General features: G+C 44.2%; 1 pseudogene across 1 annotated transcript; it reads right to left on the reverse strand.

The window, feature by feature from the left end:
- Positions 1–917: 917 nt before the first annotated feature.
- Positions 918–18,931, reverse strand: LOC311247887 (annotated as a pseudogene). Its single transcript, XR_014621017.1, has 8 exons — positions 18,741–18,931; positions 18,043–18,276; positions 12,830–13,020; positions 11,305–11,471; positions 8,997–9,103; positions 3,980–4,191; positions 3,539–3,616; positions 918–970 (listed from the first exon to the last, which is right to left on the reverse strand). The product of XR_014621017.1 is annotated as an uncharacterized misc_RNA (transcript).
- Between the last annotated feature and the right edge of the window lie 207 nt (positions 18,932–19,138).

Here is a 19,138-nt window from a genome sequence, read left to right on the forward strand (position 1 = left end):
TCACCTCAAGTCCTTTGTCCTGCTCCTAGGAGGATTTCACACATTTATGAATTTGCTAGGAGCAATTGGTACACTGATGGACAGTACAGGACTTAAGGACATTCTAGGGGTAGTCTATGGGGAGAACTCAGTAGCCCATATGATGACAGGCAAATCAGTTCAGAGAGCATTCCGTGGCCATCTTCTGGTTGACTAATGTCTTAACCGCATGATAATATCAGAAATGGTAGATGATAGTCATGAATTTGCAGCAATGGTTGAACAGTCTGAAGCAATGTATACCTCAATAGTTAAGGGTGAAATGCCATTGGAAACAGTGTTCACATCAGAGACCCTCATTACAATAAATGAAGAGCTGGGAAAAAGGAAGATGGAACTGTGTGCTAGATCCAAAACTAGTCAGTTGTGGCTAAATTACCAACACATGCTAGGTCACTGATAACAGCAGATCGCACAGGTTCCTGGCTTTTGCACCTATGCGCTGTTTCTGAATGCATGCCGATATTCGCTGCGGCTGGGCATTACAATTACTTGAAATCGGCACACTTTTATGTCCAAGAGATGAGTCAGCTTCACATCAACCACCCAGATGTCTTCAGACAATTTGAAAAGGGTTTTCATGTTATCCGTCGCAGCAGCCAATCATGGGCAGGCCTCAGCTCAGATCTTGTAATCGAAACAACATTGATGAGGTCATTGAAGACTACAGGAGGGATGACACATGGAAGTGGAATGACCGACAATCAGAGATCCCTTTGGACAATGTCAAAGGGCATAACATCAGAGTATAACACCGCAATGCAGGAGTTCTCAAACCAGACATACACAACATCAGAACAGCACAAGGATTCAACAGAGGCAAGGATGAAAAGGGATGCTGCTGACCTGGAGAAGATCACTTCAAAACTTGCTATATGTTCACCTTTCTCTCCAGACTCTTCTTTAAGGAATGTTGTTACAGGTGTTGTCGCTGAGGATGGAGTGAACGTGCATGATTATGACTCTGTTGGACGCAACATCATGCACAAAATGATCGGACAGCCGGCATTCACATTTTCATTTTGTAGAAAGGATAAAGCCATAACCCTTGGACAAAAATCGTTGATTCTGCACTTCTTTTTCAACGTTTCCTTATTGTCTCCCAAACTGGAGAGCTGTCATTGGAGGAGGCTATGCGTTACGAACTCAGTCCTTTCCCTCCTGCCCTCTTTGAAGCCGGAAACGTCTTCCGCAAAGCTGATAAACCACAACTAGCGCACGCAATCTGTGATCATGCAAGTGATGCAATCCTAGATTCTGTACCAGAAACGGAGCATTATGTTCTTGATGGTGGTTCACTCCTTCACCGAATACAATGGAAGCACGGACAAAGCTATGGTAAAATTGCACAGTCATATGCAGACTTCACCATCCAACATTATGGCTCAGCTACAACCATTGTGTTTGATGGCTATGAGGATGGGCCATCCATTAAAGACAACACACATCAAAGAAGAGGAAACAATATTCATCCCATTGTCAACTTCACTGCTGAGACAGAGTTCTCAGGTAAGAAGGAGGAGTTCCTGTCAAGAGATCTGAATAAACAGAAACTGATCCACATGATAAGTGATGAACTGAAAGAACGGGATTGCACTGTGGTCAATTCACTTGGAGATGCTGATGTAGACATAGTAAGGGCCGCAGTGGGATCATCTCTTCTTCACACCACGACGCTGATTGGAGAAGATACTGATCTCCTCGTCTTACTTCTTTACTATGCACAGAGAGATAGCAAGGGCCTTTATTTCAGATCAGACAAGTCGAAAGCTGATGGCAGTTTTAAAGTGTACGTCATAAACCATTTGAAAGAAGTACTCGGACAGGATGTGTGTTCTCAGTTGCTGTTCATCCATGCTGTGACTGGCTGTGACACAACTTCCCGGATCTTCGGAGTTGGCAAAAAGACAGCATTCCAAAAACTTGTAAAAGGGGATCCTGTCCTTCAGGCTTGTGCCAATGCATTCACTGTACCAAACCAGACAACAGATGTGATCGATGACCTTGGGTGCCAAGCAATGGCTGTCTTTTTTGGTGGAAAGTGCACAGATTCGCTTGCAAAAATGAGATATAACATTTTCAGCAAGAAGGTTGTCTCAGCTTCATCAACGGTAACGCCTGAACGTCTACCACCAACTGAATCTGCTACCAAATTCCACTGTCGTAGAGCATACTACCAGGTCATGGTCTGGATGGGAACAGATGATGGTATAGATGCTCTAGACTGGGGCTGGAACCTGCAGGACAATAGATTTGTCCCACTCATGTCAACAATGAATGCTGCTCCAGACAGTCTCTTGAAGGTCATTCATTGTAACTGTACCACTGCCTGCAAGACACTTCGCTGCTCATGCAGAAAATATGGACTACCTTGTACTACTGTCGGTGGACCATGTCAACTTCATGAATGTGACAATCCACATAACAAGTTTCTCCCAGAGGATCCTGAAGATGATGATGAGTAGGCCTAAAGACCACAATAAGTGGGTCATTTATTTTGTGTTCAACACCAAAGCCAGCTTTCTAGGTTGAATATAATAACCAATTTTAATTTTAGCCAAAATAAGCTACAGGCAGCCATTTTGATGATGCAAATGATGCATTCCTAGCAGATATATTTAGCTAGATATTTTGCTCGTTATTAATGTATAGAGGTGCCAGAATCAGTTTATAAATCCTTTAGAAATGTTTTCCCATTTGAGATACAGGCATTCTAAGCTCCCAATCATTTTGGACACCATTTTGAAAATTAAGCCTCTTCGGAAGGTGTATTTCCCTAAAACTTTAGTATGTTCCTAAGTATGTCTAGGGGTACTTGGGGTACCCGAATCAAATGACAAAATCATTTATATAATTTTTATATTGACATATATATAGCCATTTTAAGCTTGGCCAGCCGCAATTTTGGACGCCATCTTGAAAATGAAGCCTTTCTGGAAGGTGTATTTTCCTAGATTTTTAGTATGTTAGTGAGAATGCCCAGAGGTACCAGAATCAGTTGAGAACTCCTTTGCACCATTTTCTTAATTTGAGATATAGCCATTTTAATCGCCCCGGCGCCATCTGGGATGCCATCTTGGAAATGACGGCTTTCGGAGGGGTCGATTTTGGTCGACTTTTAGTATGTTATTTAGCACGCCCAATACTACCAGAATCCATTGAAAAACCTTTTGTATCAATTTTTTTGGGGTTAAACCATATATTGACTCGCCTACAAGGTATAAACACTGACATTAGACTTAAGATGACCTACTACTATTAAATTATCCATGTCCAGTCCACGACCCGCGTTACATTTTGTCCCTTCACGTCAAAAGGTTTCCACCCCTGATAAATAACATCTCTGCTAAACTGGTATGTCTGGTCAGCATAGGTATGAATGCAATCTTTATATTCTGCTGCTACTGGACTATACTGCATTGCTTACATTCCAAAATAAAATGATTTACACACTGCTGGTAAGCTATATAGCCTAGTGCAGGATTGACAGTTTCCTGACCTGGAGCGGGAGCGGCTGCGACTGCTGCTTTCACTGCGGCTGCGGCTCTTGCGAGATCTGCGGCTCCTGGAGAGAGACCTGGATATAGACAGGAGGGTGTCAGAAACACACAATAACGATCCATCTGTGGTAAAAAAATGATGTCAGGCAAAATAAACTGTTGCTGACAATATGTGCCCATATAATAAGTCGACCGGTCACAGTAGACGCAGGCAATGAGGTAACGAAACAAGGTAGGAAGAACCTACACTCCACTAAACGTGCAACTAGCAACACAAGGCAAAAGAAGGAAAAATCTCTACAAGGCATTTATTAGCTGAACATATGCTTGGCTAGAAGGTACAATCTGTGTCTTACTAACAAGTATCTTAAACCCACAGCCTGCTTGACGAAGTGATTTGGGAACACACTGGCATGGACCATTTGGTAGGATTGTGTCACCTGGAGCGGCTGCGAGAGTAGGAACGGCGGCTCCGTCTGGCACCGGGACGATCCTCGATGAGACGGATCTTCCTGCCGTTGACCTCTGTGCCGTCCAGCTTCTCCAGGGCTCTCTTCATGTCAGAGTACAGCCGGAACTCTATCACCCCCTCATTCCTACGGCCCTTGTTGGTGTCGGCGTACGTCACCTCGCCCGCCTGCCTCATGTAGTCCTGGAAAGTAAAAGTCAGAAAGATTGGCTCACTTTTCAAATAAAAAAAAGGGTAGGTGAAAGAGTTGACTAAGCTAAATTTTGTTTCCCCGTTTGTACCAAATATACAGTAAGACAGGGTTTTCTGAAAAAGATTATTTTCTGGGTCTAGACTAAAGAAAATTTTAAAAAACAATATATATATCACACCAAACAAGTGTTTCCCAAGAGAGCTGTGCGAGTTAAGTAACCGAGCGCTGATAAGAATGATTGAGAGGGGACTTCCGGTTTGACGAGGAGCGGGTGAGCAGCTGCAGAACAGAGCTCCCGGTCCAAAATTCAAGAAAGGTAATAAAAAGTTATAAAACACGATAAAAAGTTAACAACTCGAAGATAAAAGAAAGGTGACAAGACCCAGTGCACAAAACTCGAGGAGAAGTGAGAGAATAGTGACCCCCGACAAAGAAAATACGACAAAGGGCCCGGACCCGCCTAGAGGGGCCGAGGTTCACCCACCACAGTCTCATAAAATCCTGTGGGAAACACTGCCACCCCTACTCTGCAGTGACGTTTCATCCTCAAGACTTCACGACTCATAAGTGTAACTGCATACCTTCAAGTCTTGCCAACTGCATCGGCTGGAAAGATTCTCAACAATGAGTCGAGAGGTACAACACGAGGAGATGACGCAGCAAGTATAACGTTAGACCACAGCGAGGTCTGGCTGGAGACGGAGCTACAAGCTAACACGATGAATATGCAAGTTAGCATTCGGATCAGGCTAGAAGCAATACAGAATGCTAACGATGCTAACATGCAAATCAACACGCAGGCTGGACTCGATGCAATACAGAATATTCAGAGGAGCATGGAGGCTAGTTCGGGAGAAGTGGAACAGACGACCCCCAAAAGAGGGACAAAGAGACGCTGGATACAACCGGACCAACCAGGACTCTGGCACCGAGGTCGGACGGACCGCGTCTCTACTTTCCGTAGCTCCATTTCTGCAGACCCCTCTCTGATTGGTTGAGCCCATTTCTGCAGACCCCTCTCTGATTGGTTGAGCCCATTTCTGCAGACCCCTCTCTGATTGGCTTAGCCCCTCTCTGATTGGTTGATATGATTTTTTTAATGATTCGTTATGGCGTAATCAATACTTCCATGCGTATAAATTGCGTTCGCGACCTCCATGTTTTGGGGGTATTCATCAGAAAACTCTGATCAGGGATTCGGCTCCCATCCGTCGGGCAAGAACTGTGGGTTTTCAGCCTCTCTCTCTGGAGCTTAACACTTTGATCGCCATGGTTAAATTCATAATTTACCATCCCTCGCCATCTCTATTTGTCTATGGAGAAGTTCCCCTTCTTTGCAGGGCTATAACTTTTTAAATTGTATTGCTAAATTGACATTATTATGGCCCATTCAATGTCCTATATCTATTGTTCAGGGTGTAGCAACGTTATACCTTTTCATTCACATATTCATACTAAAATACGGTCTAAAGTATGTTTTTATCGTTTTCTGCAGCTTTCTCCAGAACTTGATTTATAGCCCCAAATGCATTATATTGATGATCAAATACAGTTTGATAGCGATCGGTGCCAGATAAAAAATGTCAACTGGAGGTACTTCTAGAAGTTACTACGTATGATCTGATGTTGACCGGATGGGCGGGGGGTCGTTTATAATTCCGTGGGCAACGTTATATCATTCATCTAGTGTGGGTCATATGATCATCAGAGCAGTTAGTATAGAAGACATTAGAAAATAACGCTGAAACTCACCGTACCTTCCTCACGGCGTTGGGAGATGAGCGTGGAACAGAATTTTTTCTATTATGGGATGTCGAAATATCCGATCCATTTCCAGGTTGTATAATAGTATATACGTCCAAATCATGTTGTTTATAGAGTTATTTGCATCGATCGGTGTTCACTGTGTCAAGATGGAGTCCTGCTAACGATCGCGAGTGCCCGGACGAGATATGGGTGAGCACTTCCTGTTTGGCGCGTCACTTCCTGTTTGGCGATCTGCCGATCGGCCACCAGATGGCGCTCTTGAACCGTTAGAGAGTTGAGTGGAGCTCAGCAGTATATCTCAGGTCCCCGGGGGAGAAATATGATTTCGATCACAGATTTTTGAAATATTGATATCAAAGACGTGTTACGGCGTCTTCGGCAGAATGAGCATGGCGGGCAATGGCGAGTTTCGGCGTCTCCGGCGATTAAAGTGTTAACGGAGTTTCGATTCCTGGCTAGAGGAGCTTGTCGCGGCTCATGCGCATGCTCGGCCAATCAGAGAAGGGTCTGCAGAAATGGGCTCAACCAATCAGAGAGGGGTCTGCAGAAATGGAGCTACGGTTAAGTAGAGACGCGGACGGACCGTCCGGGATGCAAGCATTGAGGCCACACACCAAACAGGACCCGAGCACTGAGGTCAACCAGACCAGCCAGGATTCAAATAACAAGATCTCACACACCAAACAGGACCCGAGCACTGAGGTCACACACAATGACCAAGATTCAATACCATATATACATATTATTTGATAGTGGATGGACTGTAGTAATTGGCCGTGGTAGTAGTTGTAATAGTAATCCAGTATATTTTTTTATTTTCTAAAAAATAAACCAGTTCAACACAAGGCCTAACAAAAATAATGGTGGCCTAACAAAAATAATGGTTTGGTTCCGGTTGCCGAATTAAAAAAAATTATAAAAAGGTTTCATAAAAATCTTAGTCAAACCTTTAGTATTATGGATATTAAACATGCTGGCAGAGTACATGCATTCATGTTGTCGTGCACATTTTAATTACATAAAGAAATTCCCTATCCATAGTCGCCATGGGAAGAGATCAAATAAAAAAAAATAAAAAGATTCACTACCTACTCATGGCCTTAACTGACAACCAAGGAACCAAACAATATTATTTTGTATGCCCAGGTAACCACTTTTGCTTCATTTCTTTGATGGCTCAAATGTCTGCTCTAGTCCAGTGGTTCCCAAACCTCTCCTCGAGACACCCCAGCCGTTCCATGTATTTGTTAAATTCCACCACCAGCACACCTGATTCAACTAATAAAGGGCTAGTTAAGTTGAATCAGGTGTTCTGGTGGTGGAATTTAACAAATACATTGAACGGCTGGGGTGCTTCGAGAGGATTGGGAAGCACTAGTCTAGTCGATTTTGTGTTTTGAGCACAAAGTTCATCATAGATCTAGGCTAGCCTCTTTATTTTGCTCTCAAAGTGCACCAGATTGATGCATTTAACTGTAAAATGTACAAAAAAGTTTCGGTGGGGGCATGCCCCCGGACCCGCCTAGAGGGGCCGAGGTTCACCCACCACAGTCTCATAAAATCCTGTGGGAAACACTGCCACCCCTACTCTGCAGTGACGTTTCATCCTCAAGACTTCACGACTCATAAGTGTAACTGCATACCTTCAAGTAGGGCTGCAACTAATGACTAATTTGGTAGTCGACTAATCTGCCGATTATTTTTTCGATTAGTCGACTAATCGAAAACCAATGTAAACAACAAAAAAAAAAAAAAAAAAAAAAGAGGATTTTTTTTTTTATAATTACCTATCTTTGTGAAAGTGGCTTCTCAGCTCTGATCCAGCTGAAGACAGAGCAGAGGAACAGATTGGACATTGAGCATGACCTCAGAGTTGCTTGTCTACCATCACCCCAGACTTTGAGACTCTTGTCAGGACCAAACTACAACATCATAACATGATGATCCCATAGCAAATTAAAATAATGACTCATGAAACATTTGAATTTGGATCTTTAAGCCACTTTAAATGAAAATGTATTTGAAGAACAATACAGCAATCACTCATAACAAGATAAATAAATTAAATAATACAAATTAAAGTGGAAGTGTACTTTAAAAAACTTTTGTTTGCTGTGTGTGAGAGGAGTCCGTGTGTGTGTGTATGTGTGTGTGTCTTACTCTGATCGCTGTGTGAGTGAGAGGAGTGTGTGTACTGTGTAATTTGTGTGTGTGTCTTACTCTGATCGCTGTGTGAGTGAGAGGTGTGTACCGTGTAATTTGTGTATGTGTGTGTGTCTTACTCTGATCGCTGTGTGTGAGTGAGAGGAGTGTGAATGTGTGTGTCTTACTCTGATCGCTGTGTGTGAGAGAGAGGAGTGTGAATGTGTGTGTGTCTTACTCTGATCGCTGTGTGTGAGTGAGAGGAGTGTGAATGTGTGTGTGTCTTACTCTGATCGCTGTGTGTGAGTGAGAGGAGTGTGTATGTGTGTGTGTCTTACTCTGATCGCTGTGTGTGAGTGAGAGGAGTGTGTATGTGTGTGTGTCTTACTCTGATCGCTGTGTGTGAGTGAGAGGAGTGTGAATGTGTGTGTGTCTTACTCTGATCGCTGTGTGAGAGAGGAGTGTGAATGTGTGTGTGTCTTACTCTGATCGCTGTGTGTGAGTGAGAGGAGTGTGTATGTGTGTGTGTCTTACTTTGATCGCTGTGTGTGAGTGAGAGGAGTGTGTATGTGTGTGTCTTACTCTGATCGCTGTGTGTGAGTGAGAGGAGTGCGTGTGTAATGTATTGTGTGTCTAGTCTGATCATCATCTCCTGCAGGGGAACAATGTTTTCAATGTCCAAAATTTGCTATGGGATCATCATGTTATGATGTTGTCTGGAACTCTGAGAAGCCACTCTCACAAAGATAGGTAGTGCACAAAAAAAAAAAAAAAAAAAAGAAATTAAAAATTTTTTTTTTATGACTAATCGACGCAACAATTTCTCGTCAACGATTTTTTTATAATCGACGTCGTCGATTATGTCGACTAATCGTTGCAGCCCTACCTTCAAGTCTTGCCAACTGCATCGGCTGGAAAGATTCTCAACAATGAGTCGACAATCTGTGCGCGCAGGTGGGCCATATCGATCTCTTCCGCCACGCCCATATCCACCTTTCAAGGCAATAAGCAAAGAGCAGATAACGGTGAGGACAGGAGCCCGACTGAGATAAATCCATTAATGCTAAACTCCAAGCTGCACACTACAATGTCCATATAAATCTGGGAGAAAGGAAACAAAAACGGGGGAAAGCAAGAATGACAAAAAGCTACATAAAAAAATTTTATAATCTAAATGAAAAACTAATTACTCTTTAAAACGAACTCATCTTGCCTAAGACAGCGATGCTGTGCCTCTTTATGGAGAACATCTAGGCCTATACAACACAATCCTAACTGATTTAAATCAATGTAGTAAAATGTTACATGAATAGACCTACGCTTCTCAAAAACATAAATCAAATACAAATAAAAAAAAACATAAAAATCTGACTGAGAAGTACTTACTGTGAACTAAAGCAAGTTTCTAAACTATCACATCTAAACATTTCACTTTTAATAAAAACATGTTTTGTTTCAGGCACCTATAAGAGCTCAACCCACATCTGTTCCTAACCCCATGGCATCCTCACCACCCGGCCTGGGCCTAATGGGAAAAGCGGTCTTCATTCACAATGGCTCCCTTTTTTGGTCTGCCCAGGGGCCCAGAATGGTCAAACCACACTCTTGGAAAGGGACACCATGGCCAGCAATAGGGGCAGGCAGTCAGCAAAGGACTCTTGTGTCCCACTTGCATGCTGAGCAGACCATCAGTGTCTGAGTGAGAACAATGGCAACCACTTATTCCAAAACAAGATGGAAGTATAGTGTAGGTTGTGTGTTTCATATAAAAAAACGATTAATTGTGTATTGTGATTCTTCGCCCATGCCGATTCGATATCCATCAGTAGATTGTCATCGCAAAGTAGCCAGGCAATGGCATAACACAATGTTTGTTCTGTTATCCGTGGTGTGCAGATCGTTCAAATTTTTTTTTGAAAAAAAAAAAAGAAGTCCTGCATAAAAACAGCAACAGATTACAAAATATGTCATCACAATAAATGAGCAAATTTATAGTACTATCTTGAAAACAAGACAATTAAAAGTATACCCAAAGCCAATTTCCCCTCATATCCCAAATAAAGCTTATTTATGTAACTGCATTCTTGATTTCACTGGAACATTTTTCAATCAAGCAGCAATGGAATCCCATGATAATCAAGACATTGGTGGCTCTGGTGCATGCACATTTGACTGCATCAATTCAAATGAAAATCTACAACAATGGATGTGAAGTAGCATTAAGTACTGTATGTAGTGGCGCTTGTATATGTCTAGAGAGAATATTTGCAAGACAATATAGACTCGGATCGTCTGCTCTGCATCCGTAGAATCTCTAAACGGTGTCCCACTTGCATGCTGAGCATCGGTGTCTGAGTGAGAACAATGGCAACCACTTATTCCAAAACAAGATGGAAGTATAGTGTAGGTTGTGTGTTTCATATAAAAAAACGATTAATTGTGTATTGTGATTCTTCGCCCATTGCCGATTCGATATTCATCAGTAGATTGTCATCGCAAAGTAGCCAGGCAATGGCATAACACAATGTTTGTTCTGTTATCCGTGGTGTGCAGATCGTTATAGGTCCGATAGATCATGCAAGGGGCAAAGGGCCACATTTGGCACGTAGCTCTTAGAAGAAAAGGGGCAAGTAACATTTGAGACTAGATGCAGACGTTTTCAGGCTAAATGCAGCTTGCTAACCTAGTTATTTCGGTTTCCTGCAACACAGTGGCATTGTTGAGGGTGTCCAATATACATCTAGATAACCAGGTGTGTTTGTACAATATCAACTCAAATCTGACTCATAGTATATCGTCTCTGGTTATAATTTATAATTATTGTGTTAAATCCAGGCAACAAAAATCGCAGTACATATTGAAATGGCACCCCAGTGTCGTGATAGTATTGAATCGTCCCAGCCTTAAATGAAACATACAAATCTCACCTAAACGAATGGATGGCTAATGTAGTCAACTCAAACATCAGTAATGAGATTATAAATGCACCAGCAAATCTTCCATCAGACACCCCGCTTCCTCCAGGATCAAATCAATGTGTTCATGGGAACAGAAAAGTAATGCACATCAGCCACCAAGGACGAGTTAGAAAAAATATATATACTATATCATTTTTTATTTTGCAATGAACGAAAGCCCCCCCCCCCCCCCACATATCACCAATGCATAGTAACAATAATGTATTGGATACTTACTCCTTCCGCCGCCGCCACCACCACCACCACCGCCTCCATAGCTGCCATCCCTGCGAGGGCCCTTGGTGTGCTCCACAATAACTCTCTCCCCACACAGGTCTTTCCCATTCAGGTCATACACCGCATCATCGGCATCACGCGGGTCATCAAACTCAACAAAGCCATACCTTCAGAGGGACACAATGAGTTAGAACAGAGCTATAGCAATATATGTACGTGGGGGGGGGCACTGTAACCTGGCGCAATGTTATTTTTTTAAATCGTACACAATTGTCAACTGAACACGTTGTGACCAAGCAAGCAGAAGTTAACTTTACGATGACGCGCCGACAGAAAAGTTACCTTTGTACAACACGTTCCAATCTAGCAGTAGGTCGGCCTCATTTATTTGACGGTTAAGAACACAATGTGAAACTTTTGATGGATTAATGTATGTATGTTGGGGCTTACGTTGATTAACGTTTAACTGTTAATAAGGTTACCAAACTGGTAATCCAGTCCAAACAGCTTGGCTGCAACAACTCCTGATGCATTGAAAATGGGGGACCCTGATGTAAACAAGACGAAAGTCTTTCTCTGGTCTGCATCCCCTTAACAATTGTGTGTATTGAGCTGTACTGTATTGTACCCATTCTGCAATCTGTTAATAAAGTTTTCAATCAATCAATCAAACTGATTGGATTTCAAACGCACCCGTCGGCTGGTAGGCAGCTCTCCGGCTACAACATGGCCACGTAACGTTTGTGAACGCGGCTAACGATTGATTGATTGATTGAAAACTTTATTAACAGCTTGCAGAATGGGTACAATACAGTACAGCTCAATACATACAATTGTTAAGGGGATGCAGACCAGAGAAAGACTTTCGTCTTGTTAACATCAGGGTCCCCCATTTTCAATTCATCAGGACATACATGACACAGATAGACAGTACTGCTACATCTATACATTTATGACATACCAGATTTGCAAATACAGTACTGTTTGTGATACAGAAGGAGTCAAGAAAAGGGAGTATATACATTTGACGTAGAAACTGTACATTGGAGGAGGTTGGGGGGGGGAGACACTGTACAAACAAGCAAAACTGTACATTGGGGGGGGGGGAGACACTGTACAAACAAGCAAAACTGTACATTGGGGGGGGGGGAGACACTGTACAAACAAGCACAATTGTACATTGGACTATTGACAACCATACTAGGTAAATGACTGTACATTGGAGGGGGTTGGGTTAGGATATTTACAGACGGACCTTAGCATTGTGCGCTATGTTACCGAGGCTATAACCTTTTCAATGTAACGTTACTTCCCAAACACAAGTTGCACACATTAATACACATAAAAGCAACGTTGAAATAATCGAATAATTAAATAGCTGGCAGGCAAATAACGCTTGCTAACGTTCGGTCGGTTCGCTAGCTAATGTAGCTCCTAGCTAGCGTCTATGTGTTCAGGCCAAAACATACCATGCGGCCCGGCGTCCATTGCAGAAGACAACGACCAGGTTTATCGTTAAAGTTACCCATTTTCAGGTCAACTTCGAGTATCTTCCCGTAACCCTTGAAGAACTTCTCGACGTCCTTTTCTCTAGCTCGATAGCTCAATCTTCCAATATATACCCGTAACCCGCGACATATCCCTGGCTTGTGTGTTAGGGTTTGAAGCGAGGCTCCGGAGCTTGTGTCGAGCAATCCAGCTTTTTTTAAGTGGAGCCTGTATCGAAGCGCGTATCGGGTGACGTACTGATGACGTCCGAAGCCTCGGTCCGGGGGGTACCGCCCCCGAAGCCCCACTCCGGGTCACTGATTCAGGAAATGGCTTCGGGGTTGGTGCGCAACGCGTCTCCAACACGGGATCATCCCTATGTTCCCCGGAACATCCCCGCAACACAAGTGTCGACATAGGAATTCATTACGAGTTTCTTTGCGTTGGAGAATCCCGTGGAGTACTGGGAAAGACAAATAAATGTGTATCCTAATAATCCCAACATATATATAACAGATGGTAGCGCGAGGCACTGTCAGTCACGATGGACTTCAAGCGTTGTGAAGTGACTGGCGAGTAGCGGTACTGCGAGTTAAACTCACTCCACTTAAAAAGACACACTTTACACGTCATGAAGAGTGAATTCACCTTGGTGTAGCGGTCTGTGCTGTCGCTAGGGTGACCAGATACAAAAAGTCCAAAAGCAGGACAACAGTAAGATTTTGGTGGGACAAAGTGGGACAGATAGATAATGTAATTTTTTTTATTATAATAACTCGTCTTCACCGAATAGATAAAGGTTAAATCTAAATAAATGCAAATTAAATACAGAATTATATCTCTCCACATTCATCTTGGCACTGGCAGCCGGCTTGTTACCACCTAACATCTGTTTTAAATATTCAAACTTTATCACTTGACAGGAATGTCTTGTGTTCGATATTTTTTTTTTGCTTCAAAAAGAGGGACATCCTCTCAATATGTGGGACGCGGTCTCAAATGGTGGGACAGTACAACCAAAAGGGGGACACCTGGTCACCCTACCTGTCGCCCGTGTCACGGCAGACCCGGGTTCTAAACTCCCTCGGGGCATCGAAGAAAGTTAAACACAACGCAAAAAAGGTGACCATATGATATCATCTCCGTTAAATATAAACTTGCTGTAATGTCTAACTTGCTTTTTCTGAATAAAAATGAATGAAGCAAGCACTTGTCCCTGCCATCATTCTGTTAGAAAAACACAGTATATTAAATTATAGAATGTTGTAGTAACACAAGCACTTTCTCCTCTGTCCCTGCCATCATTCTGTTAGAAAAACACACTATATTAAATAATCTAATGTTGTAGTAACACAAGCACTTTCTCCTCTGTCCCTGCCATCATTCTGTTAGAAAAACACAGTATATTAAATTATAGAATGTTGTAGTAACACAAGCACTTTCTCCTCTGTCCCTGCCATCATTCTGTTAGAAAAACACACTATATTAAATAATCTAATGTTGTAGTAACACAAGCACTTTCTCCTCTGTCCCTGCCATCATTCTGTTAGAAAAACACAGTATATTAAAGAATCTAATGTTGTAGTAACACAAGCACTTTCTCCTCTGTCCCTGCCATCATTCTGTTAGAAAAACACACTATATTAAATAATCTAATGTTGTAGTAACACAAGCACTTTCTCCTCTGTCCCTGCCATCATTCTGTTAGAAAAACAGACACATTATTATTTGTTTATTGGCATCATCATCACTCTGCCTGTTCTACATTTATTGTCCACTTGATGGCACAGTAGAGCAAATGCACCATGAAGCTTCGACACATGTGTGGTACTATTGGATGGAAAGCCTCAATGCTTCATGAAGCTTCATCTCGCCATCACTACGCCGTACAGTACCACAGATACATACATCTTTCAGTATGGGTGACCCTAGTGAGAATCAAACCCCTAACCTTGGCAGTGTTGGTGCCATGCTCTACCCACTGAGCTACATGGGGAATGGAACCTCTAACGTTGGCAGTGTTGGTGCCATGCTCTACCCACTGAGCTGCACAGGGAATGGAACCTCTAACGTTGGCAGTGTTGGTGCCATGCTCTACCCACTGAGCTGCACAGGGAATGGAACCTCTAACGTTGGCAGTGTTGGTGTCACGCTCTACCCACTGAGCTGCACAGGGAATGGAACCTCTAACGTTGGCAGTGTTGGTGCCATGCTCTACCCACTGAGCTGCACAGGGAATGGAACCTCTAACGTTGGCAGTGTTGGTGTCACGCTCTACCCACTGAGCTGCACAGGGAATGGAACCTCTAACGTTGGCAGTGTTGGTGCCATGCTCTACCCACTGAGCTGCACAGGGAATGGAACCTCTAACGTTGGCAGTGTTGGTGCCATGCTCTACCCACTGAGCTGCACAGGGAATGGAACCTCTAACGTTGGCAGTGTTGGTGTCACGCTCTACCCACTGAGCTGCACAGGGAATGGAACCTCTAACGTTGGCAGTGTTGGTGCCATGCTCTACCCACTGAGCTGCACAGGGAATGGAACCTCTAACGTTGGCAGTGTTGGTGCCATGCTCTACCCACTGAGCTGCACAGGGAATGGAACCTCTAACGTTGGCAGTGTTGGTGCCATGCTCTACCCACTGAGCTGCACAGGGAATGGAACCTCTAACGTTGGCAGTGTTGGTGTCACGCTCTACCCACTGAGCTGCACAGGGAATGGAACCTCTAACGTTGGCAGTGTTGGTGCCATGCTCTACCCACTGAGCTGCACAGGGAATGGAACCTCTAACGTTGGCAGTGTTGGTGCCATGCTCTACCCACTGAGCTGCACAGGGAATGGAACCTCTAACGTTGGCAGTGTTGGTGTCACGCTCTACCCACTGAGCTGCACAGGGAATGGAACCTCTAACGTTGGCAGTGTTGGTGCCATGCTCTACCCACTGAGCTGCACAGGGAATGGAACGTCTGCATCCTGTACCTGTTGAGATACACCGGATACTTCAATTTCTATGGATTTACTTGGTATAATTTGTAGTTCACACAAAGTCAGATCCGTTGGATTGTGTCAGTTTTAGTGGGAAGAAGTTTAAACAGGTCTATTTGTCCTTCAGCTATGGCCTAAACTGGTATGTTCATTGAAAACAATGGGAACTGAACATTTGCAATATAATGAGTTAGCTTGTGGCTAGCTGTGACATTGTTAAAAACAAGTTTTTTGGGGTATATAACTGTAGTGCGGATGTAAAATACTCCTTCCTAAATGTGTGTGGGAGAAGAAACATAAAAGACAGGAATTCAAAATGTCAAATGATCCCCTTTAAGGAAAAATAAATTGGACAAACAGGAAGCTGGATTTAAGAGGGAGGAGGGCCTGTTGTCTTTCTCATCCTCATCTACTCAAGCCTCCGGGACCAGTGATGACATTAGCACACGTTTCCAGTCAGTCATCTCTCTCTAAAAGTCTGTGCCGACCAACTGGCCCCAGTATTCACTGACATATTTAACCTGTCCTTAGAACAGGCTGTCATCCCCACCTGCCTGAAGAAGTCCACTATTATCCCTGTACCCAAAAAATCCAAGCCTGCTTGCCTCAACGACTACCGCCCTGTAGCTCTCACCTCCATAGCCATGAAGTGCTTTGAGAAGCTAGTAAAGGGCTACATCTGCTCCTCCCTCCCCATCAACATGGACCCCCTGCAATTTGCATACCGCCCCAACAGGTCCACGGAGGACGCCATAGCCCATGTGCTGCACACAGCAGCATCACACCTGGACAAGAGGCAGGGGAACTATGTGAGAATGCTATTCATCGACTACAGCTCGGCATTCAATACCATAGTCCCCTCCATACTCATAGCCAAGCTCAGGGACCTGGGCTTGAACTATGACCTCTGCCAGTGGGTCTTGGACTTCCTGACTGGCAGACCCCAGGTGGTGAGAGCAGGCAACTGCACCTCCTCATCCATCACCCTCAACATAGGGGCCCCCCAGGGCTGTGTTCTGAGTCCCCTCCTCTACTCCCTGTACACACACGACTGTGTGGCTCAGCGGAGTAGCAATACAATCATCAAATTTGCTGACGACACAGTGGTGGTGGGCCTGATCTCTGCCAACGACGAGAGGGCCTACCTGGAAGAGGTCAAGTTCCTGGCGGGATGGTGCCAGGAAAACAGCCTCTCCCTGAACGTCAGCAAAACAAAGGAGATGATTGTGGACTTCAGGAGGTCGGGGGTCAAGGACTACAGCCCCCTCAGCATCGACGGGGCACCGGTTGAGAGAGTCAACAGCTTTAAGTACCTCGGAGCCTACATATCCGAGGATTTGACATGGACCACACACATTGACAGTGTTGTGAAGAAGGCACGACAACGCCTCTACTTCCTCAGGCGCCTAAGGAAGTTCCAAGTCAGTCAGAAGATCCTTAAGAACTTCTACTCATGTACAATAGAGAGCATCTTGACCGGCAACATCACCTCCTGGTTTGGGAATAGCACTGCACAAGACCGAAGCAGACTACAAAGAGTGACACGTTCAGCCGAACGCACAATTGGAGGGGGGCTCCCCACCCTCCAGAACATTTACAACAAGCGTTGCAAGGGCAAGGCGAAGAGAATCATTAAAGACTCCAGTCACCCGAACAACTGCCTCTTTGAACTGCTGCGGTCAGGCAAGCGATACCGGAGTCTCAAGGCGAGCGCAGAAAGACTCAGAAGAAGCTTCTATCCCCAGGCCATCAGGCTGCTAAACGAACAATGAATGAACACTACACAACAACAACCACCAAACGCACATAGCACACACATCCACACGCACACACTCACTTTAAACAAACACACTGTAGCACCCACTCCACACACTTTATAGCACACACCCACTTTAAACAAACACACTGTAGCACCCACTCCCCACACTTTATATTTATTGATGAAGGATTGCACTACAACTCGTACACCTTACTGTAAATTGTACCTAAATTGTACCTCATCCCATTTCTGCTTTGCACTATATAGTACTGTACATTAGTACACTGCATAGTATTGTATATTATATGGTAACTCAGAACATTGTACATATGTCTATACCGAACACTGTGACCTCATTTTCTTCTTCTAAAATTACATGCTATACTATGTTATTTGATACTATCTTGTCTAGCACAGTCTCTGGAGCGTAACAGTAAGAAGCATTTTGTATGAAAGTATTCTGTACTTCTGTATGACAACTATTAAAGAAACTTGAAACTTGAAACTTCTTGTGGCCCGTCACGTGGGGCTGGAAGAGACGACTTATTGTATGCAGGCCCTTGGAGAGGTCTGGGAAGAGATCCGGCTCTTCCCTGTCCTGTGGGGGCTCCTCCTGGGGCTGCGGCGGCCTGGGCTCTCCCAGCAGCTCCCGCACCCTCTCCGAGGCGCCGAGGTGTAAATAGTGATAGGCCTTCTTCCCACAGTTGTCCCGAATCCTCCGGCACGGCCCTCGAAATCCCCTTTCAGTTTGTGGACCTCGACCCTGGTTACACTACTCTGTGGTGGCGTCCTCAGAGGCAAGGCATATGGTTTATTGTGGACGGCAGGGGAGTTTGAGTTATTCACCCACGTAGCTTCTCCTGAGCAACTTCCCCCATTTGTTGTGCCTGAGCTCTGGACTATGTTGAAGTTCAGGGATCTTCTAAGTTTAACATCCACAAATTTGGTCCTAGACAAGGCCTGTTCTACAGCAGCACGTATTTCATTGGGAGAGAGAGAGTTTTCTTCAGTGACATCTGAAGTCGTTTGCTCTTGAACATGATCAGAAACGGGGCTCGTCTCACCTGTGTTCTCGCTCCGTGCAGGTGAGGGCTGCTCACCTTGTCGCGGCGGGGGCTCATCGTTTCCCGTTTTCCCCACGACACGTTCTCCGTTTTGACTATCTGTCAATAAATTATTATACTTTTTCCTCAGAACAACATACTTGACGTCGTCGATCTCTTTCACCACGGCGACGGTGTTGACGAACGTCTTGAAACGGTCCCGGTTCTGTCTCTTCAGCGCCGGATCCGCGCAGTTTAAAGAGCCTTTGAACTGACTGAGCAGGTCGGAGTTCTTCACTTTCCCCCCTCCTTCTCTCAACGAGGACAGAATAGCCTCTTCTGTCACCTCCATTTTTGTTTGTATCTCTGAAAATGTAACTGAGGAATATCAAGTATTATCGATCGCAGGTGTTTTACCCGAAAGAGACAACACGCTAGCTTGCACATGCACGCACACACATTGAGGCGCGAGGCGCGAGTAGGTCACGTAAATTATGCGCGCCTGCGCTCCTTGGGCACGCGAGATAAAGTAGGTGTGTCTTAACGTTATACCTACTTT

Source organism: Notolepis coatsorum, assembly GCF_963971535.1.
Source record: "Notolepis coatsorum genome assembly, contig: SCAFFOLD_93, whole genome shotgun sequence".
In the NCBI taxonomy this organism is placed as follows: domain Eukaryota; kingdom Metazoa; phylum Chordata; class Actinopteri; order Aulopiformes; family Paralepididae; genus Notolepis; species Notolepis coatsorum.